The sequence below is a fragment of the Phocoena sinus genome, chromosome 8 (assembly GCF_008692025.1).
Source record: "Phocoena sinus isolate mPhoSin1 chromosome 8, mPhoSin1.pri, whole genome shotgun sequence".
In the NCBI taxonomy this organism is placed as follows: domain Eukaryota; kingdom Metazoa; phylum Chordata; class Mammalia; order Artiodactyla; family Phocoenidae; genus Phocoena; species Phocoena sinus.
Genome location: NC_045770.1, coordinates 76136522 through 76150305, shown reverse-complemented (window position 1 = coordinate 76150305; position 13784 = coordinate 76136522). Strand labels below are relative to the sequence as shown.

The following is a 13784-nucleotide window of genomic DNA, read 5'->3' as shown; positions in this document are numbered from 1 at the left end:
AATATAACCTGGTATGTGATTTTTCTTGTGTAGGTTGGAGTCGTGTTTTTTATTTTTCCAAATATTTGTGTGGCTTGTTTCAAAATCTTTTATTAAAATATCATGCCATCCTAATTGCAAGAAGCTCGAACTTAATATGAATGTTTAAGATAAAATATTTTTACTTTTATAACCTTCTCTTTCTTTTACACGACTGTCATCTCCAGTATCTAAAATACCATTGAGCATAGAGTAGGCACTCAATAAATAATTGTTGAATGAACAAATGACCATTATAGAAGAAGCCAATCTCTTAGGAAGCTTACTGCTAATTGGTTAGATTTTTATATATTGTCTTTAATAGTTTGGAACTTGGAGTAGAAAAATAATGTTAAAATAACATTATAAATGATGGTTTCATCCCCAAGTTAGAATAATTTCATCTGGTTAAATGCAACTAGAGTTCAGTAAAACAGATGCTTGCCTGTGTGCCAGGCCTATAAATGAGGTCAGTCTGTGTCACTTGTCACTTCATTAAAAATCAAGGTTGACTTGGACTTAAGGTTTAATCATAACCAATACTATGAGTGCAATGAAAAGTAATAGAAAATATTACTACTTCAGTGGCTTTCAAACTTTTTTTATTGTGACCCACAATAAGAAATACATTATGGAACAGACACATAAAAATACACTCAGACACACAACCAAAACATGTTTCACAAAACAGTACTTACCTTCCTCAGTTAAGGCACTCTGTTATTTTTCTGTTTGGCTTTATTCTAGTCTTTTCTATGCCATTCAGTTGAAAAGAAATGTTGTTGGGGAATTGCTAAATTTATTTCAAAGCCCACAATTTGAAAGAGAAATCTGACTTAGAAACTAAGCTAAGGAGAAGATCCATCAAAATTGAGGTAGGGCATCAATGAACAGATGGTTTCATTATAAAGAACAAAACAGACGTGCATATATATTCTCAGAGGTAGATGATGTGATGTCCGTCACAATATCCCAAACATTGTACACCTCATAGTTCCATGTCTTTGCTCATGCTGACTTGAATGATCTTCACCTTTAACTTTCTCCCTTTGAAGAAATCAGATTCATTCTCCCAGGACCAGCTTAATCGTCATCCTCTTTGTGGTTCTCTTGATCTCCCTGACAAAATATTGCTGTGCCTCTGGGTCCAGTGCTCTGGGAATTTTTCCATTTCTTTTATATCTCATTTAGGACATAGTATCACAATTATTTTCATATGCATATATCTCCTCTACTAAACTGTGAGTCCCTGGAAAGCAGGAACAAGTTACCTATCAAGTGCTCAGCACAGCACCAAACCCAAGAGTGTTGAATGATTGAATGAGTAAATAAATGAACTATAAAACCACTGAATATCTAAAAGGGAAAAATCGGGTGTCACTGAGTGATGGGACAGATACAGGAAGGAAGGACTATGCCCATCAAAATGGAACTAAATGGAAATTCCTCTGTAAAGATGGCACCAGCTATTAATTTTGCATCATTGTGAATAGAAAAATTTACATTATAGGTGAAATTTTACTGTCACATTTCTTGGAACTCTATTGCAGGTAGACCGTGGTCCCGTTATCCATTTATTTTTAATCCTGATAATGATAAATTTAGGATTACAGATCTTCCTCCGCTTATGGTGGGGTTACATCCCGATAAACACATCATTGTAAGTTGAAAATGTCATAAGTCAAAAATACATGTAATATACCTAACCTACATTAAACATGCTCAGAACACTTACATTAGCCTACAGTTGGACAAAATCATCTAACACAAAGCCTATTTTATAATAAAGTATTTAATATTTCATGAAATTTATTGAATACTGTGCTGAAAGTGAAAAACAGAATGGCTGTATGGGTAAAGAATGGTTGTAAAAGTATTGGTTGCTTACAGTAGTGATCACATGGCTGTCTGGGAGCTGTGGCTGCCCGGCATCATGAGAGAGTAACGTACTGCATATCACTAGCCTGGGAAAAGATAAAAGTTCAAAATTTGAAGTCTGGTTTCTACTGAATGCATTTCACTTTGGCACCATCTTAAAGTCAAAAAATCATAATTTGAACCATCGTAAGCTGAGGATCATCTGTATTTTGTTGAAGGATGAGAAAACTTGCTGAAATTTCCATTACTGAAACTATAACTTAGTTCACAAACATGGAATCTTTGCCACTGCTGATTTATATGAAGCGTTTAGAGAAACGGCTCTTAAATTTATCTCATCAAAGGGCTTTTCTAGTACCAAATAGTAGATCAGGCAATATGCCAAGAAAGGTAGCACACCTAACTCAAAGTGAGAGATGTGGAGAGATACTCTGACACCAGGAAGGGGTCAGGGTCGGTGGGGCTTCTCTTGGCAGAAGGAAGTGTTGCCATCCTGCTGCTGTCGCCAAAGCCACTTGGACTCTAGAGCCATTTGCAAAGAGATTTCACCAGCCATTATTCCCACCAAAGCTGCCAAGGAATAGACATATTAAATTGTACTAATAATAGTTACCGCAGTTGAAATAATAACTAAGAGTCCAGATTTGGAGACAGATAAAACCAGGGACAAGTTCTAGCTTCTCCACTTACTTGCTGAAAATTATAGGCAAATTACTTAACCTTTCTAACTATAAGTTTCCACAACTGTGAAGTGGGGTTAACAAATAGCCCCTCTCATAGGCATGTCTTGAGCATTATATAAAATAATACATGTAAAATATTTAGTCTACTGTCTGACATACAAGTGTGAAATTAAGGTTAGGTATTTTATTATTAATTGACGGTCTAAATAATCTTATTTACTCATTATAATAATCCCCCGGGATAAGGAAATTCTCATCATTAAAAATACAGAAGATCAGCGAATTTTATGTGTCCTTTCTCTGAATCTTTCTCTCCTCCCCACTTTATGACATTCCATTTTATACCCTTTTAGATATCCATGTTTTTTTCATTTGTTATTTAATCATTCATTCTCCACTTCCTCTGTGTAATTTTTTTTTGATTTGTTACTCCTTTTATTTAAGAGGCAATTTCAAATTATGAATGGGAAATTAATTACAAAATACTACTGATGATTTACAAAGACATCTTGGTTATTGCATAATACTTTGTCCTTATCTTTATAGAGATTGGTTTTTTAAAATAAATATTCTGATCCTATGAAAAGCATTTCAAATACCATGTATTTCTATGTAATAGTCATCCTATTTAAATGTTAATAAAATCTGTTTGCATGTAGATTAAAAAAATCAAAACATGAAAATATCAAAATGCCAAGTTATAATACAGTGTTGCAAGTGGATTAAAGTATAAAATGAAGTCATAATACCAAGGCGTTTTTCCTAGTTTATGAAATCTTCAGTTTAGTGAAGCTTAAATCAAGACCTAAAAATATTTGGAATTGTAACTAAGTTACAAACAAATAAATGGTCTGCTCCCAGAGATCAGGAGTCTAATTGGAATTATTGACTCTCCATGGAGAGTCATTCTGAACCTCTGTGTAATTTTTTTTATTTATTTATTTTTTTGCGATACACGAGCCTCCCACTGCTGTGGCCTCTCCCGTTGCGCAGCACAGGCTCCGGACGCACAGGCTCAGCGGCCATGGCTCACGGGCCCAGCTGCTCTGTGGCATGTGGGATCTTCCCGATCCGGGGCACGAACCTGTGTCCCCTGCATCGGCAGGTGGACTCTCAACCACTGCACCACCAGGGAAGCCCTGTGTAATTTTTATATACAGATGAAGTTGCAGGACCAGATCATAGGTTAATAGGAAAAATGAACTATTAAACTGCACACGTTAAGAGTCAGATTCATGTCTGAGTTTGACTGATTTGAAAGTCTGTGTTCATTTCCCTCCTTCCGCTCTTCCTTCTTTCCTTCCTTCCTTCCATCTTTGCTTTCTTTTTTCCTTCTTTTAAGGAGGGGGGAGAGTCTACACATTAAATAAATGTATGCTAAAATGTTTAAATGTAATAATAAAATATTCTGACAAAAAAGTTAAATCATTTTTGAAAAGAGGAGACTGTTTCCGTCAGGTACCCTAACTCAACCAGATGAGCTGCCCCTGGTGCTGAGGGTTCCACATCACATAGAATTACGTTAAATCCCTTACAGCAGTGTGAAAAAGAACTCACACTAAGAACACAGCAGAAGACATTGAGAAAAAGCTTGTGAGCAGGAAAAGTCAAGAGAAGGTTTCAAACTCTACGTGAAATTACCTCTTTTCTTTTGGCTTTAGCTGCAGGAGAGGACAGACGAGAGTCAAGGAAGGCATCTTCCTAATTGGCTCCTGCAGCCTGAGCAGACTGAATAGCCCAGAGACTGAAAGATGTTTATTATACAGAATTGGCTCATGTGATTATGGATGCCAACAGGTCCCAAGATCTGCAGGGTGAGCAGGCAACCTGGAGTCCCAGATCTGATGATGTAGTTCCACTCGGAAGGCAAGCAGGTTCAAGAACCAGGAAGAGGCAAGGTTTCAGTTTGAATCTGAAGGCAGGAAAAGGGTAATGTTCCACTTCAAAGTCAGTCAGGTAGGAGAAATTCTCTCTTACTCTGGGGAGATTCAGCCTTTTTATTCTAATAAAGTCCTCAACTGATTGGATGAGGCCCATTCACATTAGGGAGGTCAATCTGCTTTACTCAGTCTACCAATTTAAATGTTAATCTCATCCAAAAACATTCTCACAGAGACACACAGAATAATGTTTTACCAAATATCTAGGAACCCTGAGGCCCGGTCAAAATGACACATAAAATTAACCATCACAGGAAAAATAGGTGAAAAGAAGCATTGGTGCTGATTTAAATGCTCCATAATCCTTAAGACTTTCAGCAACATTGTGGAGAGGAGGAACCAAGACAGTGGAGTAGAAGGACGTGCTCTCACTCCCTCTTGCGAGAACACCAGAATCTCAACTAGCTGCTGGACAATCATCGACAGGAAGACACTGGAACTCACCAAAAAAAGATACTCCACATCCAAAGACACAGGAAAAGCCACAATGAGAAGGTATGAGGGGTCTAATCACAGTAAAATAAAGTCCCATAACTCATGGGTGGGTGACTTACAGACTGGTGAACACTTATACAACAGAAGTCCACCCACTGGCGTGAAGGTTCTGAGCCCCACGTAAGGCTTCCCAACCTGGAGGTCCGGCAATGGGAGGAGGAATTCCTAGAGAATCAGACTTTGAAGCCTAGTGGGAATTGATTGTAGGACTTCGATAGGTAGGATTGGGGGAAACAGAGACTCCATTCTTGGAGGGCACACAAAAAGTAGTGTGCACATCAGGACCCAGGGGAAGGAGCAGTGACCGCGGCAGAGACTGAACCAGACCTACCTGCTAGTTTTGGAAGGTCTCCTGCAGAGGTGGGGGGTGGCTCTGTTTCACCATGGGGACAAGGACACTGGCATCAGAAGTTCTGGGAAGTACTCCTTGGCGTGAGCCCTCCCAGAGTCTGTCATTAGCCCCACCAAAGAGCCCAGGTAGGCTCCGGTGTTGGGTTGCCTCAGGCCAAACAACCAACAGGGAGAGAACCCAGCCCCACCCATCTACAGTCAAGTGGATTAAAGTTTTACTGGGTTCTGCCCACCAGAGCAACAGTCAGCTCTACCCACCACCAGTCCCTTGCATCAAGCCTTTTAGATAGCCTCATCCACCACAGGGCAAACAACAGAAGCAAGAAAAACTACAATCCTGCAGCCTGTGGAACAAAAACCACATTCACAGAAAGACAGACAACATGAAAGGGCAGAGGGCTATATACCAGATGAAGGAACAAGATAAAACCCCAGAAAAACAACTAAATGAAGTGGAGATAGGGAACCTTCCAGAAAAAGAATTCAGAATAATAATAGTGAAGATGATCCAGGACCTCACAAAAAGAATGGAGGCAAAGATCAAGAAGATGCAAGAAATGTTTAACAAAGACCTAGAAGAATTTAACAGCAAACAAACAGAGGTGAAAAATACAATAACTGAAATGAAAACTAAACTAGAAGGAATCAATAGCAGAATAACTGAGGCAGAAGAATGGATAAGTGACCTGGAAGACAGAATGGTGGAATTCACTGCTGCAGAACAGAATAAAGAAAAAAGAATGAAAAGAAATGAAGACAGCCTAAGAGACCTCTGGGACAACATTAAATGCAACAACATTCACATTATAGGGGTCCCAGAAGGAGAAGAGAGAGAGAAAGGACCAGAGAAAATATTTGAAGAGATTATAGTCGAAAACTTCCCTCACGTGGGAAAGGAAATAGCCACCCAAGTCCAGGAAGTACAGAGAGTCCCATACAGGATAAACCCAAGGAGAAGAACGCCAATACACATAGCAATCAAATTGGCAAAAATTAAAGACAAAGAAAAATTATTGAAAGCAGCAAGGGAAAAATGACAAATAACATACAGGGGAACTCCCATAAGGTTAACAGCTGATTTCTAAGCAGAAACTCTACAAGCCAGAAGGGAGGGGCATGATATACTTAAAGTGATGAAAGGGAAGAACCTACAACCAAGATTATTCTACTCAGCAAGGATCTCATTCAGATTCGATGGAAAATCAAAAGCTTTACAAACAAGCAAAAGCTAAGAGAATTCAGCACCACTAAATCAGCTCTACAACAAATGCTAAAGGAACTTCTCTAAGTGGGAAACACAAGAGAAGAAAAGGACCTACAAAAACAAACCGAAAACAATTAAGAAAATGGTCATAGGAACATACATATCGATAATTACCTTAAACATGAATGGATTAAATGCTCTAACCAAAAGACACAGGCTTGCTGAATGGATACAAAAAGAAGACTCATATATATGCTGTCTACAAGAGACCCACTTCAGACTTAGGGACACATACAGATTGAAAGTGAGAGGATGGAAAGATACTCCATGCAAATGGAAATCAAAAGAAAGCAGGAGTAGCTATACTCATATCAGATAAAATAGACTTTAAAATAAAGAATGTTACAAAAGACAAGGAAGGACACTACATAATGATCAAGGGATCAATCCAAGAAAAAGATGTAACAATTATAAATATATATGCACCCAACACAGAAGCACCTCAATACATAAGGCAACTGCTAACAGCTATAAAAGAGGAAATCAACAGTGACAAAACAAGAGTGGGGGACTTTAACACCTCACTTACACCAATGGACAGATCATCCAAAATGAAAATAAATAAGGAAAGAGAAGCTTTAAATAACACAATAGACCAGACAGATTTAATTGATATTTATAGGACATTCCATCCAAAAACTGCAGATTACACTTTCTTCTCAAGTGTGCATGGAACATTGTCCAGAATAGATCACACCATGGGTCACAAATCAAGCCTCAGTAAATTTAAGAAAACTGAAATCATATCAAGAATCTTTTCTGACCACAACGCTATGACATTAGAAGTCAATTACAGGGGAAAAACGTAAAAAACACAAACACATGGCTGCTAAACAATACGATACTAAATAACCAAGACATCACTGAAGAAATCAAAGAGGAAATCAAAAAATACCTAGAGACAAATGACAATGAAAACACGATGATCCAAAACCTATGGGATGCAGGAAAAGCAGTTCTAAGAGGGAAGTTTATAGCTATACAAGTTTACCTCAAGAAACAAGAAAAATCTCAAGTAAACATTCTAACCTTACACCTTAAGGAACTAGAGAAAGAAGAACAAACAAAACCCAAAGTTAGCAGAAGGAAAGAAATCATAAAGATCAGAGCAGAGAAATGAAATAGAAACAAAGAAAACAATAGCAAAGATCAATAAAACTAAAAGCTGGTTCTTTGTGAAGACAAACAAAATTGATAAAACATTATCCAGACTCAACAAAAAAAAAAGGGGGGGGGGAGGACTCAAATCAATAAAATTACAAATGGAAAAGGAGAAGTTACAACAGACACCGCAGAAATACAAACCATCCTTAGAGACTACTACAAGCAACTCTATGCCAATAAAATGGACAACCTGGAAGACATGGACAAATTCCTAGAAAGGTATAACCTTCCAAGACTGAACTAGGAAGAAACAGAAAATATGAACAGACAAATCACAAGTAATGAAATTGAAACTGTGATTAAAAATCTTCCAACAAACAGAAGTCCAGGACCAGATGGCTTCACAGGTGAATTCTATCAAACATTTAGAGAAGAGCTAACACCCATCCTTCTCAAACTCTTCCAAAAAATTGCAGAGGAAGGAACACTCCCAAATTCATTCTATGAGGCCGCCATCACCCTGACACCAAAAGCAGACAAAGATACTACAAAAAAAGAAAATTACAGAACAATATCACTGATGAATATAGATGCAAAAATCCTCAACAAAATACTAGCCAGCAGAATCCAACAACACATTAAAATGTTCATACACCACGATAAAGTGGGATTTATCCCAGGGATGCAAGGATTCTTCAATATATGCAAATCAATCAATGTGATACACCATATTAACGAATTGAAGAATAAAAACCATATGATCAGATCAATAGATGCAGAAAAAGCTTTTGACAAAATTGAACACTTATTTATGTTAAAAACTCTCCAGGAAGTGAGCATAGAGGGAACCTACCTCAACACAATAAAGGCCATATATGACAAACCCACAGCAAACATCATTCTCAATGGTGAAAAACTGAAAGCATTTCCTTTAAGATCAGGAACGAGACAAGGATGTCCACTCTCACCACTATTATAGTTTTGGAAGTCCTAGCCATGGCAATCAGAGAAGAAAAAGAAATAAAAGGAATACAAATTGGAAAAGAAGAAGTAAAAGTGTCACTGTTTGCTGATGACATGATACTATACATAGAGAATCCTAAAAATGGCAGCAGAAAACTACTAGAGCTAATCAATGAATTTGATAAAGTTGCAGGATACAAAATGAATGCACAGAAATCTCTTGCATTCCTATACACTAATGATGAAAAATCTGAAAGAGAAATTATGGAAACACTCCCATTTACCATTGCAACAAAAACAGTAAAATACCTAGGAATAAACCTACCTAGGTAGACAAAAGACCTGTATGCAGAAAAATATAAGATACTGATGAAAGAAATTAAAGATGATACCAACAGATGGAGAGATATGCCATGTTCTTGGATTGGTAGAATCAGTATTGTGAAAATGACTATATTACCCAAAGCAATCTACAGATTTGATGCAGTCCCTATCAAATTACCAATGGCATTTTTTTACAGAACTAGAACAAATCATCTTAAAATTTGTATGGAGACATGAAAGACCCCAAATAGCCAAAGCAGTCTTGGGGGAAAAAAACGGTGCTGGAGGAATCAGACTCCCTGACTTCAGACTATACTACAAAGCTACAGTAATCAAGACAATATGGTACTGGCACAAAGACAGAAATATAGATCAATGGAACAAGATAGAAAGCCCAGAGATAAACCCACGTACCTATGGTCAACTAATCTATGACAAAGGAGGCAAAGATATACAATGGAGAAAAGACAGTCTCTTCAATAAGTGGTGCTGGGAAAACTGGACAGCTACATGTAAAAGAATGAAAATAGAATACTCCCTAACACCATACACAAAAATAAACTGAAACTGGATTCGAGACCTACATGTAAGACTAGACACTATAAAACTCTTAGAGGAAAACATAGGAAGAATACTCTTTGACATAAATCACAGCAAGATCTTTTTTGTTCCACCTCCTAGAGGAATGGAAATAAAAACAAAAATAAACAAATGGGACCTAATGAAACTTCAAAGCTTTTGCACAGCAAAGGAAACCATAAAGAAGATGAAAAGATAACCCTTAGAATGGGAGAAAATATTTGCCAACAAATCAACAAAGGATTAATCTCCAAAATATATAAACAGCTCATGCAGCTCAATATTAAAGAAACAAAAAATACAATCCAAAAATGGGCAGAAGACCTAAATAGACATTTCTCCAAAGAAGACATACAGATGACCAAGAAGCACATGAAAAGCTGCTCAACATCACTAATTATTAGAGAAATGCAAATCAAAACTACAATGAGGTATCACCTCACACCAGTTAGAATGGGCATCAACAGAAAATCTACAAACAACAAATGCTGGAGAGGGTGTGGAGAAAGGGGAACCCTCTTGCACTGTTGGTGGGAATGTAAATTGATACAGCCACTATGGAGAACAGTATGGAGGTTCCTTAAAAAACTAAAAATAGAATTACCATATGATCCAGCAATCCCACCACTGGGCATATACCCAGAGAAAACCATAATTCAAAAAGACACATGCACCCCAATGTTCATTGCAGCACTATTTACAATAGCCAGGTCATGGAAGCAACATAAATGCCCACTGACAGACGAATGGATAAAGAAGTTGTGGTACATATATACAGTGGAATATTACTCAGCCATAAAAAGGAACGAAGTTGGGTAATTTGTAGAGACATGGATGGATCTAGAGACTGTTATACAGAGTGAAGTAAGTCAGAAAGACAAAAACAAATATCGTATATTAACGTATATATGTGGAACCTTGAAAAGTGGTACAGATAAGCCAGTTTGCAGGGCAGAGGTTGAGACACAGATGTAGAGAACAAACGTATACCGCGGGGGAATACCGCGGTGGCGTGGGGATGGTGGTGTGATGAATTGGGCGATTGGGATTGACATGTATACACTGATGTGTATAAAATTGGTGACTGATAAGAACCTGCAGTACAAAAAAACAAAGAATAAAAACAATTAATACTAAACTTTCTTTGGGTTATTTGTATGGAAATATGTTAATATAAATGTTTAGACATTACATGAAATTTCTAAAAATCTTATATGTTCTGGTATAATGTCATAAGTCATAATTTTAGTTATTACTTTAAAATATATATCTCAGAAATAACTAAATTTTCTTGTCAATTGCATTATTATGAACTTTCATCAAATCTTTAACCGTGGTTATTTTTAAGTCTTTTGTCATTTACAGACAGTTCTGGGTGTACTTTGATGCTTTTGCAAAAATATTCCTATAAAAGGGTTTCATCTTCAAGGAATTCATGGAAAAGACTCTGACAAGTACAGGTTTCTGGTAACTGACTATACTGCTGAAGTGAATGAATAAGCATTTTCAGAACTCTAATGGAAAACTGATGAATTCATAAAAGTGCTAACAAAAGATCAAGATAAAAAAATTAATTACATGGGACTGAGTGAACTGATGAGGATGATTATAATTTTTGTGACTTTCTGTTTGAATGAAAAAAAAAAAAAATCCCACAAGGACCCAGAGGCAAAAAGTATACAAATCAATTTTCACTGCAAAGTAAAGGAGCTGTTATGGTGGAGGATTACTGGACTGAATGTCAATATTATGACATAGTGTGAGTGTGTTTCGTGTTTGGTAATTGCAATCATTGTTGCTTTTGTTGTGGTCATCATTTACAATGCTTGGTGTCAGTTTATTTATCTCTTGTAAAAATAAAATATAGTGTGTGTGTCTGAAAAAAAAAAAGACTGAGCAAATCTAAGTTTCATCATGTTCCATGCAAATTAAGATGCTAGGATGAAAATAAACATGTATTAGCTTAAAAAGAAAAATTGAAAGTAGGAAGGGTTTGCACTGTATTCCAGTTGAAATAAAGTATGACTGAGATTCTGACATGCTCTTTTAGTACCAGAATAGCATTTATGCATCAAAATCTGCTTATGAATACACAGTAAATGTAAATGTTCAACTAATCTTGTATAACAAATGTAGCCACTAACTGTTCCTTTACATATATTGAATAGGATCTTTATCTCTTTACATATATTGAATAGAAAATCAAAAGAATCTTTTTTCTAGAAACTTCTTTCCCATTAAAGTACAATTTATTCTGCTAGCAATAAATTAATAAAATGAGGCATGCCTTGTGCTTTCCAAGTCAAAGTCCTTAACTTCATGGAACTTATATTTCACCAAGGTGAGACAGAAATTAAACAAATAATCCAATGAAATTAATCCACAATATATCAAGTGATAATAAATAGGTTCTGCAGAAAAATAAAATAAGGGTAAACGTGATAGAAAGGGCTGAGAGATGGCAGATGTTATAGGTGGTCATGGAAGGCCTTGCCAGTAAAGTGACAACTGAGCAGAAACCCAAAGGAAGTAAGTGCACTCTGCAGAATCCCTAAGGACCACTGCAGACAGGGCAACAACTAGTGCAAAGTCACTGAGGCAGCGGAATGCCACAAATCAGATGTTCCAGAAAATCAAAAAGGCTCCTATGGCAGAGATGAGTAAAGGGGGAGTAGGAGATAAAATCAGAGAGATTGGGGGGGAGGGGGGAGTTCAGATCCCATAGGGCCTTGTAAGCCTTTGTAACTTGCTTTTCTCTCAAGTTTGAGCAGAGGGGTGACGTGATCAGATTTAGAGTTTAAAGCTGTCACTCCGATTCCTGGGTAGACAGTAGACTGCAGGAGGACATTGATTACGTACAGGGAAAACAGTTCAATGGTTATTGTAATAATGCAGGTGAGAGGTTCGAGTGACTTGGATGAGAGGGATAGCAATGGAATTAGAGAAAGGAATCGGATTCTGGATATCTTTTGAATGGTTATTCTCTTTGATTCACACTCTTTCCCCCCAGTTTATTCATTTTGTAATAAGGCAGATGACTTACGTGAGCATCAAATCTAGTCTACACTATAACATCATCCATGACATATTTCACTATGATTTTTATTTTAAATTATGATTTAAATTTTATCACTGATGGCTGGGTAGGCAGTGTGAGAAACAGACAAGGCGAGCCTAAGATTTTTCTGTGTAAGAAATGCTGCAGTTTACTGAAATGGAAAAGACTTTGGGAAGAAGTTGTCTTGTTTTGTTTTGCCTTATCTTGTTTTGTGTGGCGTGGAAATTAGGTTTCTAGTTTTGCATAAGTTAAGTTTGATGTGACTATTTGGTATCCAAGGGAAGCTCTCGTGTGGTCAGTGGAGCCCAGTAAAGGGTGAATCAAAAATAACTGAGTCTACGGTGCTTTGTGTCCACCTAGAGGGGTGGGATAGGGAGGGTGGGAGAGAGGTGCAAGAGGGAGGAGATATGGGGATGTATGTATATGTATAGCTGATTCAGTTTATTATACAGTAGAAACTAACACACCATTATAAAGCAATTATACTCCAATAAAGATGTTAAAAAATATTTTTTAAATAAAGGAAAATGAAAAAAAAAAATGGAGCTCTGCACAGATGTGACCCTCAGGGCAAAGAGCCCTGGCATCAACAGTAACAAACACTCTCAAAGCTTCTTATGCACGTTAAAATTTGAAAACCTTTGCCAGAGATTAATAATAATAATAATAACTGAGTCTTTTAAAAGCAAATCTTATGTGTACACACAAGCATTCAGTTGTCTCTATTCCTCTTCCCCACAAACACATCGGATTACTTAAAGTCTCTCACCTTAAACACTGGGGAATTGCTGAATAAAAGTAGAAATACTGTCATTTCTAATTGTTTAGCTACCAGTTGTTATAGAACTCTGGGGGAGACCCAGCTCATTACTAAATTGTTCATTTAAATCCTAATAAAATGTATTAGGAGTAATGGATGATTATGGGCCAAGATACGATGCTTACATAATTGAGCTGCCCCGTTTGACAACCAATGCCTGGGGTAGAAGGAGTGTAAGGAAACAGTTGTCATGACCCTGAAGGTTAAGAAAGAAAATTAGCTCATAACGAATCTCTGGTTCAGGAGATAACCTACTGTTTTTTCCTTCCCTGCTATTAATATTTTCTCTGTTCTTCTTTGCCTTCTT

At 37.0% G+C, this 13784-nt stretch overlaps 1 protein-coding gene across 5 annotated transcripts in view; it reads right to left on the bottom strand.

Moving 5' to 3' along the window:
• GAS2 (growth arrest specific 2) overlaps nt 1–13784 on the bottom strand; it is a 154695-nt gene that overhangs the window by 118858 nt on the left and 22053 nt on the right. For 4 of the 5 annotated variants that reach the window (XM_032642118.1, XM_032642125.1, XM_032642124.1 and 1 more), the window contains exon 3: nt 1907–1982. The exons of the other annotated variant lie outside the window; for it this stretch is intronic. The gene's annotated coding sequence lies outside the window, so the exon portion shown is untranslated. The remainder of the gene's footprint in view (nt 1–1906; nt 1983–13784) is intronic. 5 annotated transcript variants of the gene reach the window in all.